The 25006-nt window shown below is 34.0% G+C and overlaps 1 protein-coding gene across 1 annotated transcript in view; it reads left to right on the top strand.

Moving 5' to 3' along the window:
• LOC110379294 (octopamine receptor 1) overlaps positions 1-25006 on the top strand; it is a 76790-nt gene that overhangs the window by 29019 nt on the left and 22765 nt on the right. The window lies entirely within an intron of this gene.

Below are 25006 nucleotides of genomic sequence, written 5' to 3'. Positions count from 1 at the left end.
CATTTACAGTATGCAAATTTCTTACCCCTATTAGCGTAAATACAACTTTATATAACAACTAAAATTATAATGTACAATCACTTAACATAATAACATACCAGTAAAAAAAGAGATTTCTTTTTGTCTGCACTAAAGGGCCATCATTAAAAGCCAAAAAAAGGGAATTCCAAGATGTCGTATGTCAGCCCTCAACCCTCTACGCAATTGCTCATGAACATTGCTCTTTATTGCTATTTCGCTTTCCACGACCAAATCCTTCTTATCCTACAATCCGATTTAGTTATAGAATAAAAAAAAATACAGAAGACCCATGAACAAAAGAATAAGTATTTGAAATTATTTCGGTAGGGATTAATTTGCGAAAGTTGACCTGTCGGATTGGGTAGGTAAGGAAAGGCAAAAGGCTTATATATATTATATTTAATGGTAAATTAGATTTGTTTCAATAAGCCAATAGAGAGCGATGTTCGTCAAAAAAAATGGTATTTTTGATTAGGTAGTTCCTAAGATTAGTATACCTACCATTCTGCTACTGAATGAAACACATGTGTCCTCTGTTGAAATATAACAATTTCTTAGGTATAGTAGTGAATGGAGAGCTTGTCCAGTGATCTGTGTTCGTCCAATCTTGTAGATTGGTTGGGACTGACCGATCTTGATTTATGCAAGTACATACACCATCTGCCATCTTGTCCTGGTAGTCAGACAGTCACTGGGGTATATTATTTTATGTAAACACAAGCAAAGATAGGCAGGTAACCTTATCTTTTGAAAGTTTATGTATGTCTTATTATATATAATATAAGCCTATTGGAAATAATGTGGCTACTACACATTGTGCTTGCAAGAAATATTCCTTAACTTAGTAAACTTTTTTATGGACGTTTTGCTTCCATTAGTAAAAGCAGCATCTCTATCTCATATCTAAACATAATTTATTCTTTACCTACACCGCAAATAACGAAGCAAAATAAAACTTAAAACTTGTATGCGAAAAAGCCTAGCTGCATTTCCACATTGACCCGCAAAAATAAATTTCCCATACATTAAAATTTCAACAGTAACCACTTCAATAAATATCATTTTTGGACACTGATCTTCTGGAATTTTCTTTCCTACGAAATTCCGGGTACCCCAATCATTTTCGAATTACAATTCGATTGCCTAACGAATGATCGATAGAGCTTTCTTTAGTAGTCACCGACGTAATCAAATGTATTTTTATTGTTATTATTTTTGGATTGAGAGCGGAAGAGTGAATCGGAACGTTTGAAGAGGTATTTTATTTAAATAGCGATGGGATTATGTTATTTTTAGATCCCGTTTTTTGTGAATTGGGGGTAGAATATGTAAGCGATTAGTAGTTAGGCGAATAATATGTTATGTTGTAGGTGTGAATATTGAATAAAAGTGAAATGTGGCAATTAAACAAAAATGTCTTTCAACTGTTTAGGTATGTCATTAATAAGGCTTCTCAATTTAAGATTCTGGTGCTAAAAGGTAAACTTGGCCTCTCATATTTGATTCTGGAACTAAAAGATAACTTATAGGATCACTTCGATGTCCGTCCGTCTGTCTGTCACTGCCCGTTCTCTAATACAAATAATATTTTGGTCAAACTAATTTGTACAAATTGAATAAAATTAATATCAGTAAGTACCTAAAATAATACACACATGATCTAGGTATATTATCCATTCCACTAAAGTGAAGTACGTACACTTTTCTTCGGTTATAAATATCTTTTTTATAGACTCTCTATAAGAATTCTAGCACTAATAGTCTGAGAAATGCTAAGATAAATAACATCTGGCAGATATACGTTTTTGTGATCATTCAACTCCTACGCACAAAAACTTAATAGCCTTGTAAAAGTAAAACAATAGGACTGCTTTCTATTTCATTCAGATAAATGTAGGTACCTAGGTACCGATAGTGTAGTTTCATTAAATAAAAAATGAATAGTTTTAAAAACATGCTAGTCATGTATTGTCATCGGAACTCAGAGCGTATGCTAAATTTCATCCTAAGCGAAGATCAGGAACTGGGTCACATTAAGATTCCAAGATTTTCTTACATACATAATTAGTTACAGGTGAAGCTAATATTTTTATATTAAAAAAAATGCGTGTTAAAAATAATTAAGCTGTCGAAGAACTATAACATCGGTGGAGCTATTTACAGTATAGCAAGCAGACACCTAACATTCCAACTTGGACGATGTAAAAATTACACTTCCTGCAACAATTCTGCCTTCCGTAGAAAAAAAAACTTAAAAAACTTATTGACTCTTTTTCCAGTTTTTTTTTTTAATATCTTAAAATCGTAATTCAAAATTATCAATCGTTCTGATTCCTGATCTTTGTAATGTGCATATTACCATTCATCTTCATACTGAGGCCCCACAAACTACCGGCCGACTTAAAATTGGCAGTGTTAATCTAAAACTTAATTGAAAACTCCGATTTATGATAATGTCCTTTCCAAAAAAATCAGTTTTCAAAATAAAAAAAAACGAGCAAATTAAAAAAGCCTTCGAAAACGAGGGTAAGCGGATAATCCTTGTAACAGCGGATAAAGCAATACATTTCAGCGGCAATAAATAACGTACTTACTTGGTTGCCGCGTGAACGGAGCGAGAAATTAAAACGCGTGATACCCGCCTACTTGTAGGGCAAAGGGTAGAGTGTAGATGGGAAAGCTTTAGAGGCCAAATTCATAAAAAATACGATATAGTGCCTTTGAAGACAATAGTCAACATTAAAAGATCGATTTGGCCATTTTTAATCCACTAGAATGCTCGTATATCTAACTAACGCAGGCTCTTTTTATCCTGACGCAAGAAGTGGTTCCCGTATAACATGGACAAAACTTAATTTTTACATAATTTTAATTGGAATTTGTTTAAAAAATGATGTGCTTCCTTAGGCCATTGATTCGCCATTCCTGGTACAAGCTATATTACGCTCTTGACACATGTCCAAAAATCTGTAAGTTTTAAAATAAGTACATCATGAATAGAATGATAGATAGACAGATGTGGCAGAGGACTTTGTTTTCGCATATTTATGTAGTGAGAACTGCCTTGAGAACTGTAACTATTCTCAAATTATTTACACTATTGCTATTTCCTAGACCAATGCAACTTTTCTAAGTTTGTATGTACTTTCTAAGTATATCTTAGACACCAATGACTGTGTTTCGGATGGCACGTTAAACTGTAGGTCCCGGCTGTCATTGAACATCCTTGGCAGTCGTTACGGGTAGTCAGAAGCCAGTAAGTCTGACACCAGTCTAACCAAGGGGTATCGAGTTGCCCGGGTAACTGGGTTGAGGAGGTCAGATAGGCAGTCGCTCCTTGTAAAGCACTGGTACTCAGCTGAATCCGGTTAGACTGGAAGCCGACCCCAACATAGTTTGGGAAAAAGGCTCGGAGGATGATGCTATTTCCTAGATCCTTATAAACTTATCAAATATTTCAATTGACTCAGTCATTTTGATATAACAATTAAACAAACGCAAATTCCATTAATGTAGGTGAAATTATTTAAACCGCTTATTATAAAATCACACAAATTCTGACTATCCCAAATTCATTGTTCCCCAGTATATTTCGGAGAATCGTAAATATCATAATAGGTCTATCACATGGAGTAAGGAAGAATGAGCGGAGATGCCATAATGCAGGTAGGTCAGGCGCCTTCTACTAGGTCAAATACATACGGTGTACATGACGATCAGTTACGAGCGAACTAACGAGGCGTTCGAATTCTTTGGGTTATCTGTCAACGATTTTTGGTATTACAACAAATTGTCGGGTCCAGAGAAGGCGTTTAAGAACGAAGACAGTAACGTTCCTCGTCCCCCGCTCACCCGCATTTTGGCGCGCTACTTCATTTTTTTAACGACGTCAAATCTCATCACATGATCCCTCGCTGTGGGTTAGCAGCGGTGAGGGAGTGACTCTTACTGACTTAAAACCGTCGTGTTCCGTCGTAGGCCTTTTATGTACCAGGGCCGCGGTAACTCTTTCGATCAATCCCGCAGCTCTGGCAGATCCGATATGGCACCTCCGCTAGTCATTTTGTTCTCTATGGTCTATCAAGTTCCTTTGTCAGTGGTTTGTTGTCTATTATCTGACATTTACTAACCCACATTGTAGTATCGTAATTACTGTAATAGCTAATCAATATGTTATCTCACGGTAATCTGTATGTATGTCTATTGTAATAATGGTTTGACTAGAACAAGTCTTGTTTGTGTTAGTAACAATCTATATCTTACTGATATTGTAACTGTTACTGTTGCAGCCTTTTTATCGTCCCACTGCTGGGCACAGGCCTCCGCTCACACGGAGAAGGATTGAACATTAATCACCACGCTTGCTCAATGCGGGTTGGTGATTACAGACTTTATAGTCCAGGTTTCCTCAAGATATTTTCCTTCACCTTTATATTTATATACCTAGAAAGAACATACAAACTTAGAAAAGTTGCATTGGTACTTGCCTGACCTGGAATTGAACCCACGCCCTCATACTCGAGAGGTTGGTTCTTTACCCACTAGGCCACCACGACATTGTAAAGCTGGAGAGTTTGTGGGTAATCTTAGGAAGTACTGGTCCAATCCAGTGATAGCCCATTTATAGACTATAACTGAAGATTTTTTATTGGGTTGTGGAAATTAGTGGAATAGTATGAGCTTGATGGTAAGGTACAAGAAAAAAGGCTTTTCTGCTAAAACTTTGCATGACGTAGTTTCAATATGTTTTAAATTATGAATCACAGATTGAGTTTTTAAGTAAGAGCATCATATAAATATAATCTTTGTAAATTCAAGGTATTCCTCAGGCTTCATGTAAACTATGTTGAATTTTCCATATTATTTTAGAGAAACCTAACGTTATTTTACGGTATCAAATTATATCTAGACAAGACGTAACATCTTGAATCTTGTAGAAACGTTCACATTACACGGCTGTCCGCCAAAATTTGTAAAGGCGAGGTACCACTGATGTGCAGCACTGTAACACACACAAAGTTCGCGAACGAACGAGTCCCTTCGTAGGGAGTAGAAAGAGACCTTTCTTTTCTACTCCTTATAGCGAACAGTAACAAATGTGCGAACATTTGTAATTAAATTGCAACATTTGTGCACATACATGCTTACTTGCTGTCTACTCATGGTATTGGTGCAACCTCGTAATAATACATACAGGTTTTTTTTGTCTGATGCTGCGTGGAAAAAGAAACCATCTTTGTAATGATGAAAACCTAATTTATTATGTAGATTTTAAACTGCATATCTTTTGCTCTTCTTCTCAAAATTAAATATGTTTCTAAGATACTGGTACAATAGTTTTTATTACGGTGCTAATAGCTCTTTTGGGACGCAAGTGAAGACAGGAAAAACAGCCAGTTATAAACTTAATATATAAGTGCTTTAAGGAAAACAAAAGGACAATAAGTAAAGTGCGAACAGATTTATAGCTTTCAGTCTTAATTTCTTTGTTTTAGATTAATTGTCCTTTTATTAGGTCAAGGAATTGGACAGATAAGGAAATATGTTAATTTATATGCAAATTGGATTTTAGAAGTTATTTGTTTTACGCTTAATGTTTTGAGTGATTAGATAGCTTTGTAGGAAGACATATTGTTGAATAATAAATAAATTAAGCCTGATTCTAGTCGGCCTCATTTGATTTTCAAAACGGTTTATAAAGACCGCGTCCAAGACCGATTTCGGCGCCCAGCTGTGGGATTGTTCGAAAGAGATACCGCGGCCCTGGTACACAAAAGGCCTACGACGGAACACGACGGTTTTTAGTCAGTAAGTCTGACACTTCCTCACCGCTGCTAACCCACAGCGGGAGAGGTCATTTGATGATTTTTGACGTCGTTAAAAATGAAAAACGATTTCGGCCACCGCGCCTGTTCTCATATAAGGAGCTGCGCAAGACATGTATATATGTCTGAGATGAAGTATGTATAAGATATGTATGCACAAGTAAGTATTCCAAACAAAGAAAGGGTTCATATATTTGGAGTTTAATACTTGAGCCAAATATGAATAGACGTATTCAGGGTTTTAATACAATATAAGTCAAACATAAATAAACATGTAAAGAGGCACGTACAAACCATTTATAAAAACAGACGTTTAATATACAACCGCAGAAACTTCATAGACTTTTCTTTTGCGAAGAATATATACTTAATGTATATTATAGAATTTTCGTTTAAAGTAATGATTTTTTATTTTGTTTGGACTTTTATAAGTTGTTTAATAAAACAATTACATCAAACTTATATTTATCTATGAAATGCCTAAAGGTAATGATTTGAAAAAAAAAATCAAAACATAAAATCTTATACTTCAACAATAAGCCTAGAACCATCTCCTATGGCCGACAAATAGTACAGTGAAAATTGCATCCTAAGTGATTCCACCAGTCGTGAGATAATTGCGTACAAACATACACATGTCAAACTGAACTGAAACTGAAAACCTCTTTTTCTGAAGTCGATTAGAAATTGTGATAAATACGAATGCCAAGGTCTCAATTCTCATAAAATTTTTATAATTGTTCTTTACAATCTCAAAAATTAAAACAATCTCCCGGCCAATCACCCGGTTAGACTGGAAGCCGACCCCACCATGGTTAGGAAAAATTTAAGATGATGAATCTCTAATATTGACGTAACGTCTACAACCCAAAACAAAAATGTGAAAGACTGCCAAGTTCGATAATATGGGAATGCTTCGCCTATAAAAGAAGTGAGATCTGAATAAGTACCAAGTTCCATACACATACCTCAGTTAAAAATAGTTACTTTTTAATGATGTCACTTGGCAAGTTTTCATACACCTTGTTATAAACCTACTAAACGCAATGAATCAAGTATTTAATTTTCTATTAAAACTTGCCAAGTAATCATCATTAAAAAGTAACTATTTTTAACTGAGGTATGTCTATGGAACTTGGTACTTATTCAGATCTCACTTCTTTTATAGGCGAAGCATTCCCATATTATCGAACTTGGCAGTCTTTCACATTTTTGTTTTGGGTGGGATTTCATTTATTTTTGTAAGGTTGTTTATTTTGTTTTTTTCTTATGATGAAGTTAGTTAAAGAAATGTCTAATTTTTACTATTTTTTAGATTTTTTAATACGCACTATGTTTATTACAAAGAAATGAACTAGATTACTTAAATGGACTAGATTTACCAACTGACTGACATGACATGTTATCATATATTATGTTCGTGGATCAAAGTTACACATTCGTTATTTCGAAAGTGATTCACACTTGGCCGTTTTCAGATTTTTACTTTACTTTGACTAAATACAAACCTTTGTACCATTCGAAGATATATTATATAAATATAGATAAATTTAGTTCGTTTTAGTTCCTTAGGGGTATAAATTTACACCGGGTATAAAACACCTTCATTATTTTGAAACCGACTCACACTTGGCCATTTTCAGATTTTTCCCTTTACCTTGACATAAAGACCTACCTCCATGCCAAATTTCAAGTCAATACGACCATTGGAAGTGGTCTAGGTTTTTGATGAGTGAGTCAGTGAATAAGTGAATAAGTGTATAGTAAAAATAGCGATTTTCTGACGTCAATATCTCAAGACCTACAATAGGTATATTAATGAAATTTTGTATTTTAGATAAGTGAGGGGGTCTCAACAGATACTAGAAATTTGATAGGCGTAAATAAAATAGATTTTGAGTTACAGGGGGGTCGAATTTGGCCCGAAATGGTTCGTGTAATATAACCCACGGCCGGTGTGTCGCTTTTTTTGCTCGAACTTGGCGGACACACTGCCGTGTGTCTAGATAACATTACCAAATATCGTCAGTGAGGTACCATCCTAAAGTAATTTCGTCGTCCTTTGAACTAGTAAGTCTTGGGATCCATTAGATATCAATTTTCCACCCCCTAACATTTTTCCATAAGATTCAGTAAGCTGTTTATTTTAATAACTTAAAAAACTTACATACAGATAAGGACGTCTTTTTTGAAGTCGGTTAAAAAGTAAAATATAAGAATGTCAAGATCACAATTCAATTAATGAATCACTTACACTACTAACGTAATATTAACACTACTGCAATGGTGACAAAATCTATCCTATGCCCTTCTCCCGGGTCCAACCTACCTCTCCCCTAAATTTCATCTTAAACAGTTCAGTCATTCTTGATCTAAATATAGTGAAACTAACACAACTTTTTTTTGTATGTATATTGTATAGACTACCAAAATATCATCAGTGAGGTACCATCCTAAAGTAATTTCGTCGCCCTTTGAACCAGTAAGTCTTGGGATCCATTAGATATCAATTTTCCACCCCCTAACATTTTTCCTTAAGATTCCGTAAGCTGTTTATAGTCGTGGTGGCCTAGTGGGCAAAGAACCAACCTCTCGAGTATGAGGGCGCGGGTTCGATTCCAGGTCAGGCAAGTACCAATGCAACTTTTCTAAGTTTGTATGTACTTTCTAAGTATATCTTAGACACCAATGACTGTGTTTCGGATGGCACGTTAAACTGTAGGTCCCGGCTGTCATTGAACATCCTTGGCAGTCGTTACGGGTAGTCAGAAGCCAGTAAGTCTGACACCAGTCTAACCAAGGGGTATCGGGTTGCCCGGGTAACTGGGTTGAGGAGGTCAGATAGGCAGTCGCTTCTTGTAAAGCACTGGTACTCAGCTGAATCCGGTTAGACTGGAAGCCGACCCCAACATAGTTTGGGAAAAAGGCTCGGAGGATGGATGGATGATTCCGTAAGCTGTTTATTTTAATAACTTAAATAAACTTACATACAGGTCATAATGAGGACCTCTTTTTTTGAAGTCGGTTAAAAAAGTAAAATATAAAAATGTTAAGATCACAATTCAATACTTAATGAATCACTTACACTACTGTCATATTTACACTACTGCAATGGTGACAAAAAATATCCTATGTCCTTCTCCCGGGTCCAACTAATCCCTGCCTAACTTTCATCTTAAGCTGTACAGCCATTCTTGAGTTATGTGTAGTGTAACTGACACAACTTTTAATATAGATATGTAGATATTATAAAATATCCTCAGTGAGGTTCTACCCTAAAGTAATTTCGTCGCCCTTTGAACCAGTAAGTCTTGGGATCCATTAGATATCAATTTTCCACCCCCTAACATTTTTCCATAAGATTCAGTAAGCTGTTTTTCGAAGGCGTTTGTTCACAAATAATGCTTCTTTGGAAAGTACGCTTTGAGACGTATAATGGGGTTTTTCTATACGTTATGAGATGACTCGTTTGGATTTTCTATAGGCTAATATATTTCTTTGTTAGAAAGATTTCTTAATATGGTGTAAAAAGTAGTGAGCGATCATAAAATAAACTGTTTGCTACAGTAAAATTAAAAGAAAAAAATTTTTGCCATTAAAGTAGGGCTTTTTTAAAAATATATATTTAACTAGAGAAACCAAATAACCTGTTTTTTGCTTTTGAAATAATTAAACTTATGCAACATTTTATCTGGGTGATAATATCATGAATTTCAAAACACAAAGTTTTTCCTAGTTTTGTGTTAACGAGAGAAATTTTCGTCTTTATATTTCTAAAATTCTTCAAGTAACTTGTCCTCCAACAACTTAAAAATAAGTAGATTATCTTAAAAATACATACTAAAGTAACTCGTAGCATGAAATCCGCTACGGCGTAGCGTTATCTTCGTAGCACCAGCTACGTCGTAGCAGCAACAATGGCTCTGTTTGAAATTTTCATCATTTTACGAAATCGGTTTTGGAAAACTTTTTGAGAATATTATAAGAAAAGACTGCTACTTAATTATTTTAAGAAAATAGATACTTATGTATGGATGTTAATTAATTAAGCAATGTTAATTAAACAGTATTATTAAGAATAGCGACAGGTGTTAACAATTTGACTTCCCGACTTATACAAAATGGTATCATACCGTCTTTTTTACTAGGAAAATAAAGCTTTCGCCCGAAAAAATGTTTAGTAATTTGCTAATTAGTTTCTCACCTTATAATTAAGGTTTCATTTAAGGATGTAAATAGCTGGTTTTTCGAAGTTTTCCGGGGAAACTTATTCCAGTAATTGGACAAAATACATCCCTTGTTATTGGCTTATAGTCTTACTTTCCACCAGTGAAAGATTTTTTCAAATTAGTTTAGTAGTTTTGGATCTTTAACGGCCAGTTTCTTCATCAAAAGTAAAAGTCAAAGTAATGTCTAAAGTAAAAGTAACGGTCAAATTCATTCGGTCAAACTAATTTGAAAAAATCTTTCACTGGTGGAAAGTACTTTTGCTTGAGACATTACTTTGACTTTTACTTTGGCTTTTACTTTTGATGAAGAAACTGGCTGTAAGTGTAGCACACAAAAAATAAATTCTTTAAATTAAACTACTTTTATAGATTATATCGCGGTTATATTAATATTATTTAATCCCGATATTTCGGGTCCTTCACACCATCCAGACATTACCGCTACAAAATATATAAAAGTAGTTTTATTTAAATGTTTAATATTCGCGTAAATATCAGAAATCAATATAAAAATTCTTGTTAAAGTTGATGTTCTTGAACTTGTGAATAAATTCTTGTCTAATAAATACACAACACTAATCACATTACAATATCCTATGTTCAGATCAACTAAATGATAATTGTGGACACAAGGTATAAGTTTCGTCCTGTATTTAGGTCAACCCCTGCCACTTGGTTCGCTCGTTACCCTATTTTCCGTGACAGCCTCCCTAAGGGTTAAGATATTAGATTATACCAAGATTAGCTATCAGACTGATCTGAATATTGCAGAAGAATTTGCTGAGAGCTTAACTATTATTTGAAAGGGTAACTAAACTTAATTTTAGGATTAGAAGTTTAATTTCGTGGTGTTAAAAGACATATTCTAGTGGAATATTATTTAGTCTTTAAATGCAAGAAATTATTCCTTTTTTCGGAAAATTCGGCTTTTAACTTCTGAACTTTAAGAGCACACTTCAATTTTTAGTCGGCCGATAGTTTGTTTGGGCTCATAAATCAGTATGGAAATTAATGGTAGTACGCACATAATAACGATCAGGTATTTGGCATCATACTGACTTAAATTTTGATTCAATGCACAATTTCCCTTAAAAAATATTTTTTCCAGGCCAATATCAAGTTATCTGTCTGCCGTAGGTACCTAACCAGGCCCGCAGTAGGTACTCCAAAATCTCTGTTTCTGTTTCCAAGATTATTTGGAAATGGTTTTATCTTACCAATCTACATAACAATATAAGAAGAAAAAGGCCCTAGTTCAATTGCATCAAACTAAGATTGCAAGCAACCAATTCCTAGCACCTACTGTTATTTGACAAGACAACACGCAATAATCTGAAACACAGGCAAAGCCGCAGGCACTAACAAGTTTACAAACAATTGTTCACAAACGTATGTATGACGGCAATTTATGCATACCTGAAACATACAACCTACAAGGGAAATCCTACCTTATGTACTTGGATTTAAGGTTCATATTTGAGTGTGTAAAAAAGCGGTTAACGGGTAACTTGTGTTGTACATTATTCAAGATTTGAGAACTCTTTAGGTTTACTTCAAAAATTGTGCTTATGTTTTTTGTTTATTTGCCTCTTTTGCTGTTAGAAAAGTGAGGAAATTAAGCTCCACTGTTACGTAAATGACAAATAAAAATTAACAGTTAAAGTTGGTCGAAAAATACATGTACAGTAAAATCCGTTTATTATGACTTCGCTTATATTGACCAACCGCTTGTTGTGATGTAATTGCACTTGAAGTTTGGGTTTCACATAAAATTCTCTAAAAAAGTCGGATATTATGACTTCGCTTACGCTTTAACAAAAATCGTCACAATAACCGACTGACCTGCATCCTACCTTCAACAATAATCGGGAGAGTAATGCGTTATCCGACGACATGTTCTAATTCAGAGAAAAATTTTTGTCTTTTTGTCTAGTTAAATAAATACATACGTATGTACGAAATGGGGAAATATTTTTTATTTTCTATGAAATGCTTTGTATGACGTCCGTTTAATATGAAGTTTTTGTAAAGTCCCTTCGATGTCACTATAAACGGATTCAACTGTATGTATAACATACTGTATTTACCCGAAAACTTCACAGAGCTTTTTCATATGCATCTACTATGGACTCCAGGTTAGGCCACCTAACTCCATACGAAGTTTCATCTCTATTTGTCTTACCTTTTTAGCATGCCGAACAAACTCCCTTTCATATATTATTATTTTATAATAAATTATTTCGACTTAATATTGGCAGGTATCGAACATTATAGAAAGGCTTAGCGCACCTATCACCTTATCAAAATTCAGGCACGTGTGTCGGAAACTGTCAACAGTACAAAACAATTCGAAACATTGATATGTACAAAAGAACGAATAGAATTGTTCATTGAAAATTGAATGTTGTGGGGTTACTCGTGCCGGTCCGAACAACTACATAGTACGAACTGCATATGTACAGGGACGGATTTCAACAATTTAGGGGCCCCAGCAAAGAAAATGGGCCCGAATATTGTTTGAGAGAACCCCGCAACCCCGAAGATTGATTTGTCTATTCTAAGGTAGCTTTACGTAACTTCCTAAAAACATTTATTTGTGTTTGTGTAGGTTCTAAATAAGAAGAATGTGCCATGTGAAGATATAAAAAAATATACATTATTACTTTACACAGGCACTCGCACAAGGAGGCCTGTATACTTGCCAAATTCTCTGTTTACATGGCCATCGTTAGATTAATCATAGAGTTAGTAACGTTTTATAAAGAAGAACTAATGATTAGGTATACCTCAGGCACCTAATATCCCTAGACGCTTGGGGCCCAAGCTCCATTGCACTCCACCAAATCCGGTCCTGTACAAAAAGAGATTGGTATTTCCCTGTGAAAAGGTCAGCTAACGCAACTGGTGTTAGGAAAATATCATACACGTATTATTTTGCTTTTCGAAAAGAAATTTTCAATTCAAATGTTTATATTGACAGAATGTGCGATATGGATATCTGAGATACGTTTTATTTGTATTTCACTATCTGTTACGCTTGGTTCCACCCGACTCCCAAGATAAAAAAACTTGCTTATGTTCTATCTCATTGAATATCCTTGAATGTACTTTTAAAACAGTTGAGTAGTTTTGGTCTAAAAGTGCACGCAACACAGACAAATGCTGTTACTTTAATTGTAAGTGTTAGACAATGTGTTCATCACATAAATATGCCACTCTAAACTTGGCTACTAGTGACAGAACGATAATAAAAAAATATGTGAATTAACAAGGCAACAACTATCTTCAGAATACTCAAGTCATTAGCAATTATGTTAGTTCGTACATTTTGACTATTACGTAGTCACTAAAATCCAACTTTGGAACGTCGAAAATAGAATGTTTTCTTGTACATCTCTGTTCGTATTTTCGTCTTGAACATGTTTCTTAATTAAGGACTATTTCTGGCACAAGCTGCCTCGCTTCTCATAACGAAGACATGAGCAAACATTGCTGCTCAGTACAATTTCCGATGTCAGATAGCGCCGATTAATATTCCAGTTTTCTCCTTAAGAGCACTGTCACATAAGCGGATTTTCCGTCCGTTTTTTGTGTGTGGCACAATCTGAGAATAAATACTTTCACATTAGTGGATTCTCAGCTTAGTTTTTTACTCTCGACACACTCCCAGGGGAAAAAATCCTGTCGTATGGTTTTACAGTGCTTTCACGCTTGTCTATCATAAAGCATTCCTGCGACAAGATTTTACCGCGCAGATTGTGTAGCGTGCGTATACCTACGCGCGGCAAGATCCGCTAGTGCGAGAGCTCTCTAAGATCGCTTTAAATAGAATAAAGTCTGATGATGATATGAGTACTTGATGATAGGTACAGTATTGCTGATTAAACTCTTGACAAATATCAGGTGCGAATGCACACATTGCTGCTTTGTTCAACAATCCGATATGCGGGCATGAATACATAAGCATGTAAGTATGTGTTCAACAGCTGTTAAATGCAGAATCACACCCTGATCGAACTCTCATGTAGATGATGGATTGTTTGACTGTTTTTCTTTGTAACAATTGAATCTGTCGAAAGGTTTTAATATTACAAAATATTTTTTTTTCCAAGTTTGCTTCCTAATCAGAGAAACAACTGGGCCAATTTTGAAAATTATTAAGTGTTATAGGTAGTGCATTTTTTGAGTGTGTGAAGCCGTTTTCACGGGCCGCGAGGAAAAAATATCTTATAAGTGCACCATCGAGCACTGATGATAATATTCCACATAGGTAGGAGATTAGTGCGTTCAAACCACTTTATGATATTGATTTCTGACACTTACGCGAATATTAGTCATTTAAATAAAACTCTTTTTACGGATTTTATGATATCAATATACATAATAGAATATCCTAGGAATAGAAAACTACAGACAGACAGTTTTTAACAAAACATTAAAATAGTAGCAATAACGTAACCCGATCGGTTCAACATTAAACTTAGTTTACAGACGGCCCGGTTTCACAAACTCCCTCAACCAATGTTGGTGGGTAATTGAATAAAACTTCAGAACTACTGTTGCGCTTTCGAAATAACTTTGCTGGATATAAGTTTATTTATAAAGAGTTTGAGTTTAAAATAAATATGAGGTTTCTTTACTAAATTGAAGTGAATTGTGAGATTTTTATTTGATTTTGATTGTAGAACTTTAAACTTTGGTATCCTGAAGTATTAGAACTAATATGAGGTGGGGGTGACAGATGAAAATCGTGAGGTAAAAAACTTAACAATCTATCTTCTAGGACAAGTTTGTCGAAAGTGCCTTGACCGTAAAACTGCTATTATTTTTGATAATTTTGTATTTTATGAATTTTAACAAATTAGTACCTGAGTAGATTTTACGTTGACTGTAGTAGCGACGAATGAGATTTTGAAGGTAAAAATAATAAGCTTTAAAGCTGTTCTTATTCTACTATAAATTGAAATTCTCCCTTTAATATAACTATAGTCATTTCTTTTACGAATGAAGTTCCGACGTTAAAAAGTGTAAAATATTCATAAATTCATCCACATTGCAGCGAATGCACTGCACTGCAGCCTAATTCACATTTATATAAATGCACACGCGGTCGTTAGAGAACTGCAGACAAAAATTCTACCAAAATTATAATGTTCGTCTGAATTTTGAAGTAGGTAATTTTGTGAAAGCTAAAAATTTATGTTTTTCAAAATTGAAATTCAAAATTTGCAACCAGACTATGGATACAAACTCTTTTGTTTGTAAAGATTCGTCTGTAAAGCTTGGTTTTGTCTTTTATGCTGTTACGTGTATTCGTAATAGATCGATATCTATTCCTGAATGAATCCTAAAAGAAATAAGTAATTTCATCGTAATATGGTTGAACCTATGTAGACGAATAAAGCCAGGTTGAGAGATGGTTGTGGCCTCCTTTTTTCCCCTGTGCACGAAGCAGTGCTCTCGGATGATGATACCACCTGAAATAAGTTTAAGATTGGGTTATAATTGGGTTGTCCGGGTAACTGGGTTGAGGGGGTCAGATAGGCAGTCGCTTCTTGTACAGCACTGGTACTCAGCAGAATAATGTTTGACTGGAAACCGACCCCAACATAGTTGGGAACAAGGCTCGGAGAATGATGATTGGGTTATGATTTTTAGGCATTAACGCCGACAACAGCGTGGGTAGAACCTACCTATCTCTTAGGTAATAGACTATAATATACATCTGGTTTTATGTGAAGCCGATACTTGAACGAACGCCAACTCAGTCCAAAGGTTACATTATGTAAGCTTTGTTATTTTGTAATTTAGTTGGTGTTGTATAGTTCTATGGATGGGTAGTTTTGAATGGTGTATTTTACTGCCTAGAAAATTGGCTAACAAATATGTTTTAAAGACTAGGTTCAATGAGCAGTTTCATGGGAAATATATCGCGGACTCGTGTAAAAAGTAGTCTATAGCCTTAGTTACTTGTGCTTTCTTGTTTCTAACTACTCGTAACGACTACCAATTTTTCAGTTTTTGATATATATGTACTATCTCTAGATAGATTAGTTATAAGTATGTAATTGGGTTAACCTGTAATGGTAAATGTATTTAGATAAGTAGGATAATTAAAATATTTCTAGCTAATGCTTTTTGTAACTATGTCTCACGAGCTTAGGTATTTCTTTACAATAAATATGATCGATAAGATAAACTTTCGTCAGTTAGTATATAGAAACTGGTCTAATAATAAAGTAAGGTCAAAATAATATTCAAGTAAAGGTTAATAAAGTATATGTCAGTTACTTTTAGCGACAGGAATAACAACTTCAGGATAATTATTGGGAAATAACGAAGATATTGGATGACATATAAAAATGTTATTAATGACGTAGGCTCTACATTTTATGTATATTTATTAGGATTTTCTTTTGTATAAAATTCAGGGCCAAAAAAACGTAGTCGTACGTCGTATAGGTTTTCCTTACTTTCTTCATCTTTATTTCTTTTCTCAAACCTCGTTGGGTCGACTTCTAGCCTACCTAGACACATAGAGTGAATTATTTTCTGAGATCCTCAACCCCAGTTACCCAGGCAATGTATTTTAGGATATAAGGATTTTTTTAACATTAGGATGTTAAGTTTAACGTTTGTGTTTTTTAAAAATTATTATCATTTTCGTTGTCGAGCAATTTTAAGAACTTTGAGTTGTTTAGCAACTCTTGATGAAGATCGTACGACCAACAGATTTAACAGAGGCGGATAGCTATCCTCTAAAGGCAACACACAGTGCAGGTAGCAGAAACAGCACCAGCCTGCCTACGGGCATACCTGCTCTCGAACGTTTTCCTACTTGTACATATATGCCGGGGACATAACCGTTCTGTATAAACCCGGACGTTACACCGCCGGCACTATACGTAGTGATTCAACTGATTTAACTGCCTCGCTGATCCACCTGCGAAAGCGCGGCTGCTGTGTACGAGATCTCGTGTTCGATTCCCAGAGTCGAAACGAAATCATTTTGTGGGTTTTTCAAACTTTTTACAAAGCAACCCGGAAATTGGTGATTGATACACCCGTGCATCGGAGAGCACGTAAATGTCGGTCCTGTACCTGCTCTCTCTCCGTTCATGTCGGATTGCCGACCCATCTCGGTATGAGAGTGTAGTAGTGAGTGCACCTGTGTTTGCGCAAATACTTGTGCACTATAATATGTCCTGCGCAGTTGGCTGATCTCCTTACATGAGAACAGCCGCCGTGGCCGATATTCTGCTAGGTGGATATCATAATCATCATTTTTCTTTTAAATACATATATTTGTAGCATAAAAAGTGCTAGTCTTATTAAGCCAATGTCAAAACGCGCCTACATCTAAATTAGGTCTTGGCAATGATAAATGGTTCCTATAACCTGTATTAGGTACTAATAATAATCGATTTGAGACCTATTTTGTGCCTAACTACCATCAATCATGTTTCGATTCGCGTTTTTTAGGTCTAAGATTTTTATTGGATTTTATAGGTTAGGTTAAATTAGTGTCTATTTATGTAATAGGTAAGGTTAATTAATAAGCTTAGAACGTCAATAATCTTAAGAAACGTGAAAGTACCTATTAATTTATTAGTGTGTATTTTTCATTTTTGTAGTTATAAAATACCGAAATTTTTCAAAAGTGTGATAATAAGTCACAGTTTTCAGAACTACACTAAGAAAACCTAAAAAACACAACACAAATAAAAGACACAATAAAATGCTCTATCAAAAGGTATTCTTATACAAAAATGCAATTAAAATCCCATCACGAATTTCTTACATTCTTTCACCAATAAAGAATCGAAAATAACCTCATAAACCTATTTCAACAAAAAACACGATTTTCTCACCATTTTCTTTGCATTGAAAAAACACTGCGAGACAGAAAAAGTACATCAAGGTAAATAAAAAGCCACTATTGTTAACCATTTCTCTATTTAAGATGAGTGCCACTGGTAGCGGGAAATTCAATATAAAATAGATTTTTATATTCTACTGAAAATTCTTGAAATTTCTTACATTGCAAATGCAATCCGATAATTCTATACTGATACAGTTTGTTTGTTTGTTTGAACGCGGTAAACTCAGGAACTACTGGTCCGATTTGAAAAAATCTTTCAGTGTTAGATAGACCATTTATTGAGAAAGGCTACTTTGTATCTCGGTTCGTGGAGTAGTTCCCACGGGACGCTGGTGAAACCGCACGGAACAGCTAGTATTATTATATTTTGAATTAAAAAGTTTATCGGATCACATTTACAAATTGTAGTTAACTTAGATAAAGCATCAAAAATCCATCTTTTATTTGAATTCCCCGCTACCAGTTAAGCATTTACCTTAAGTACTTTCTTTTGCACGCCTACTATTCATTCATTCTCTCTTTGTAATTTCTCTTTTGTGTAAAACAAAAAAGTTTTTAGTGTTACGCGACAGTCTTTATAAATGGCAGGTAGTGTAATTATTTTTAATTTTATACCTTTCTACCTTGGATGTTTAATGGTCTAGTTTTATATTATTATCTTTATGGAAGAAAACTTTTTAAGTGGTCGTGTCGTTAAATTGTTTTAATTAGTGTGTCGTTTTATTAAGGTTTTATGTTCTTTTTATGTCAGTGAAGTAGTTGTGGCTCAGTTGTTAAAATACCTGGCTCTAAGGTAAGAGTATGTGCGTTCGATTCCAGACCAGACAAGTCACAATGTAACTTTTCTAAGTTAGGTATATAAACAGGACAGGCAAAATCGGGTCCAAGATATGCTTCAAAAGTACACATAATTTAGAAAAGTTACAGTGTCAAATATCTGCCTGACCTGGAATCGAACCTGCGCCTTTGTAATCATAGCTGAAGCTTTAATGATTGGGCCACCCTGACTCCACTCTTTGAGGAGAAGACATTGAATAGAATTTAGGAATTTCATTTCGCAGCCCTTTACCACACACTACATTATTTTTAACAAGGTACAGAGTACGTCCTCTTTAGTACCTACCTTTAGGAAACCCAGAATACTAAAAATAAACCAACCAAATCTTACTACCTAAGAAAACGCTACATAATAAAAGTCAGAATACATAATTCACTACAACTCAGTACACAAAATGTTCTGACGTAAGATTCCGCCATATTTGTTTCTGACGCGGAGAACTAAATGACTACCGGAGATGTCATAACGCAAAATCTCCTAAGAAATGAGCGCTCCAAAATGCAAGTGTTTGATAGACGAAGAACGTTACTAGCTCAGCCCTTATACGCCTTCTTTGGAACCCGATCATTTTTATTTATTAGCTTCACTTGTAACTAACTACCTATGTATGTAAGAAAATCTTGGAATCTTAATTTGACCCACTCCCCAGTATTCGATTAGGATGAAATTTTGCACACGATCTCAGTTCTGATGACAATACATGACTAGCGTTTTTTAGTTTTTTTTTTTTACTATTTTTAAAACCAATCTTTGAAAGATTAGTCTTGATATTTCAAGGAACCTGAATGTCTATTTACTTGTAGTAACTATTCGTTTTAATCACGCCTGTCGAACGTTACTTGACCTACAGGAAGGCGCCTGACCTACAGAAAGGCGCCTGACCTACCTGCCTTATGGCATCTCCACTATTTCCTTACTCCGTGTTCTAAACACATATGCGTACCTTTGAGACGTACGTCATTCCAGCCTGCTCGTAAACCCAGCCAACTGACAAATGAACATATCAACGAGAATCTCTACTAATATTAGAATGACGTATGTTTGTTTATTTGTGTCCTTTATATAGAAAAAGATTGCCTTGTTTTATTTAAGGTCCCTATTATTCTTGATTAGCATGTCTTGTCTTTATTTTATCCGAGTACTATTAAACAAAAAAAGAATCATTAAACGCAATTAATGATTCTATCATTCGTTGTTTTTCGATTAGGGATTGTTGATATAGGTCATTATAATAAGGTCATATATATATCATATATATATAGGTCATATATATATCATATATATATAGGTCATATAAATAAGGTTATTATAATCATACTAGCTTCCGCCAGCGGCTTCGCTAGCGTAGTGTGTTGATAAAAAGTAGCCTATGTGTTAATCCAGGGTAACCTACGTACATACCAAATTTTAATCAAATCGGTCCAGCCGTTTTCGCGTGATTGAATAACAAACATACATCCATACATTTTCACAAACTTTATGATCTGATCATATGACAATCTACAATCGCAAAACAATGAATGAATCGGCAATCGTAATCCAAGGTAAATACATTGTATTCAGAACAAAACTAATTATTTCCTAGCTAACATCTCACGTACTAAAGGGTGTTTAAAAATAAATGACCTCTAAAGGTCAAGGTCAAATATATTCTATTAACTTAGCAAGTATTTTAATTGTCTCTTCTTGCGTACACAAAATGCACAAGAAGTACCTTAGAATAAAATAAAACAGAATAAAGAAATATACATTCATGCAAAACAAGAAAGAATAGCTCTACAAATGAGCCAAGAAAATAAAGTATTATCATGTTTCTAAGATATAACGCGCCATTAACATACATTTCAACGTTATTATGTCTTCAATATCAACAAGTTATTTGGCCATAAAAACAACCTTATTCGTGAATAAACAAAAGTTTCTGAAACCGCGATATCTGTTGCAAACACGAACGTATGGAAGAAAAAGTTTTTTCCATTTCATTTTTGCATGTTATTAGTTATATATCTGGCTATATTAATGTTATAAAGCTGGCGATTTTGTTTTTTTGTTGGTACACGCTAATCTTAGGACCTACTAGTATGATTTGAAAAAAAAATTGAGTTAAATAGCCTAAATCAAGGAAGGATATAGGCTACTTTTTTATCCAGGTGAGCGAAGTTGAACTAAAACTTAGCTCTGTTTATTTTTCACATAGGTCTTATATTGTATCTTTATTAAACTGACTCAGATAAAATATTGCTCCGCAGTGTGGTTAACATAGCCACATTTTTTATATCTGTATATATTTTTGTAAATAATACCATGATTTATTTGCCCAAGTTTTCTGGGTAAAACGTGATTCGTATATTTATTGGGTAAAAGAATCCAATCCTTCAACCTACTGGTGTATTGGAAATAAATAATGCTTTTCGTCTATCTATACGAAATATATTTCCCAACATTTGCAGATGTGGTTTAGGTATTTGGTGTACGATTTCTATTGAAATAATGACCAGTCTGATTTTGAACGTGCAAAAATATTAATGGAACACATTTGCCACTGGTCTTTTATTTTATAACTGGCTGTTCCCTTGGGATCCCTATGTCTTTTCTCAGGTTCAAGATTGTCTGTGTAACATAATTTTAATATTATTCGGTTCAATATATTATCCTAAAAGTCGCAGAGACAAACGGAGTTATAATAATATTTATTTTAGTATAGATAAATATGATAAAGTTACATATCACTGGACAGATCACATCAAACTAAGCCCAAAAAGAACCGATCGATCCTTGCATATAACCGTAACCCTACTTCTCAAGGGTTTCGGGGTACATAACCTCGTTTCTCTCATAAATATCTGCCGACGACACGTGCGAGTACGTGCGAGCGATAACACGCTTATTAGGTACATATTGCTACTAACTCCGTGGGCTCGGCGAATTTGCTGCCAATGTGCGTTGGTAACTGTGATTTTGTTTTTTAGCCAACTACGGTGGATAGAGGTTATATTTTTTTGTGTGTCTTCAAATAAAAAATCAAAAAGGTTTAATTTACATGATTTTACAGCGTTATACAGTAGGTGGCGCCACTCTTTTACATCTTGCAAGTGTACATAATAATTAATTAATAACTTACATGAACAAAAAAGCAATTTTCATGAAAATCGCGATTGCAAAAATACATATAAAATAATCTATGATGCCCACATTCTTCTACCTAGATTTGCAGAGGATGACACGTGCGAGTACGTGCGAGCGATAACACGCTTATTAGGTACATATTGCTACTAACTCCGTGGGCTCGGTGAATTTGCTGCCAATGTGCGTTAGTAACTGTGATTTTGTTTTTATCCAACTTCGATAAAGAGGAGTTCTGATTTTGTATATTTTTATTGTTTGTCTAAGTGCTCAAAAAAGCAATTTTCATGAAAATCGCGATTGAAAAAATAATAATTTAAAGAATCAAAATATAACATCAATTTTTTTATAAAAAAAACCTATTTAGTTCAAGATGACCACAATCTTAAACTCACATTCCAAAGGAGATTAGCTACCTTTCCAAAATTTGAATGAGCTCAGTAGAACCAATTAAAAATTAACATTAATATTCAGTATTGAAGCAAAAGCTTTTTCTAACTAACTGCCCACGTAGTAAAGGGTGGTTGAAAATAAATGACCTTGTGAGGTCAAGGTCAAGGTCAAATTTATTGTATTAACTCAGCAAGTATAATGCTTTCTTTCATTATCTCTTCTTGGGTACAAAAACGCATTTCGAGTTATTTAGCAAATGTTGAAATTAAATGGGTTTGGTTGCATGAAATAAGAATAAAAGCTGGTGAAAGAAATAACTAAGTATTTTCTGGATGGTTAAAAATGTAATTAGGTAGGTACTGAATGAGACTTTTGGTAAAACCTTTAAATAGTTTTTTATTTATTTTACTTTTATAAATGAAAATATATGTAGATGTGTTTGTTACTCTAATCACTCAAAAACTACTGACTAGATTTTGATGAAACTTGACAGTGACATAACTTAGGTATAGGAGTATAAAATTTATGAGAATAATATCATAGGCTGCTTTTTAATTTATGTGTGGTGCAGGAAATCGCGGTGGCGGAAGTTAGTGTTAATAATGAATAGTTTTTGCTACCCCTTATTAATATTGTAACTGTCCTAACTTAATCATATAGGTAATTTCAATGCAAAATGTGATTAATTTTTTATTAGGTATTGAACTGAAAATGTGGTAGATCAAGCTATTTTATGGGTATCGTCTTGATTTGCAAAGTTTTTCGGAGGGTACCATAAACTGTAGGTTCCCGCTGTCATTTGAACATCTTTGGCAGTAAGTCTGGTAACCAGTCATACCGGGTGGTAGGTCATAGTGGGTTGAGGAGGTCGGATAGGCAGTCATTCTTTGTAAAACACTGGTACTCAGCTGCATGCGGTTAAACTGGAAGCCGATCCCATCGTAGTTGGTAAAAGGCTACGCAGATGATGTTTTGACTTGGAACATTATTGCGTCAAACAAATAGTAGGTACTATATAAATTGAAGATAAAAAATATATTTCTGAAAGTAAGAGATAAATGAATTTCAACTTATACAGAGCACATCTTAAAAAGAAAAACTTTCGTAATGGAATTCCCAACTTTATATTCTTGCGACGAATATCAGAATAAGAGGATATTCTTGTACAATATATCCTAATTAAGTTAAGTCGTGGATATCGAGATTGACAATTAGATTTGAAACTTATAGGTACGACTGTATCAATTAGATTCTGAATTTACGCAAAAGTTTGTAGGTAATAACTACTTATGTATCTAACTGTATTTAAATACCTGGTCTTCATTTGCTTATAAATATAACCTTATGTCACATGAATATTATAAAAACCGCAGATCACCTTCTTCACGATTTTACAAAAAAAAATGACTTTTTTTTAAAGAAACCAGTGATAAGTCACAATCACAATTACATATTGTTATAACGATTTAAAAATATTGTTAATACATTGAAATATAGTGAATTTTACAGGCATATATTTGTAACCACCTATATATCGGAATAACGTAAAGCTATTTTTTTGACAATACAATTTAGTTTTTTTTCCCGAAGGATAACAGATGATTAAACTTTTTATATGCACGTAATAGCATAAACTTTTCTCCAAAAATATTCAAAAATGAATCTACATAAACTACACTATCCTTTAAGTCTGTAATCAAAAAAATATTCTTTCTAAACAACGTATAATATTACAGTCAGTAAAAAGTAAATTTTTTTGCTTTTCAAAAGGGCAACGCTTGAAATAGGCCCACGTTTTAACTCAGTACTGAAATAAGACGCAGAATACTAATCTGGGCTAATATATTTATATACAAAAGTCGACTAATGTAGGACTGACTAGAATATTATATTATTCATTTAATATTATTTACGGTTATTTTAGTATGTGGGTTTTTATTAAGAAATATATATTTTGCGGTTTGACATTTAAAGTTCATTTTAAATAATGTATTATAAGAATATTTATATTTGATTCTAATATTAACTGTTACATTGTATTTCTATTCTAAGAAAAGTGTATAGAAATTCTGGATTATTTTATTTATAAGTTGATTATGGAACAATTTGCCGCCTGAGCTGAGGAGCTGCCAAACTGTTGCTTTATTTAAACGGAAGTTGAAGGAACATTATTTGTCCTTATCATCATAGACGCATATAGTATTTAGTGTATTTATATATATATATATATTTTATATATATATTACATATGTATTTAGGTTAATGTTAGTATTTATTTTTTAGTTATAGCTTCTTTCTTTTTTACACACTATCTGCATCTCTTCTTATTCTAACTCTCCCATAACGGGCCAGCTGGAAGAAATTTCTCTTGAAATAAGCTGTGCCTATGTACTATATGTTCTATCTTTCTTCTTTTCTGTATTCTGTGTGTGTATCTGTGTACATGAACTATTAAATAAATAAATAAATAAATTATTAGAACTGCTGATACATATTTGATTTCTATGTTATTGTAATTATTTATTTCCAAGATTTCATATACAGGTTACTTAATTAATAAAATAAATGCAATCACGTGTAGGTTATAGCGTGTTTGGTTGTGTAAATACAAACGCTGTACGAATGCTCCCTCTGCACGAATCCTACCTGCTTTCTTATTAAATATTTTTATTTTAAACAGCTATACCTATGTATT

Source organism: Helicoverpa armigera, chromosome 21 (genome assembly GCF_030705265.1).
Source record: "Helicoverpa armigera isolate CAAS_96S chromosome 21, ASM3070526v1, whole genome shotgun sequence".
NCBI lineage: Eukaryota > Metazoa > Arthropoda > Insecta > Lepidoptera > Noctuidae > Helicoverpa > Helicoverpa armigera.
Note: the sequence above shows the minus strand (reverse complement) of the source record. Positions and strands in the feature narration are given on the sequence as shown.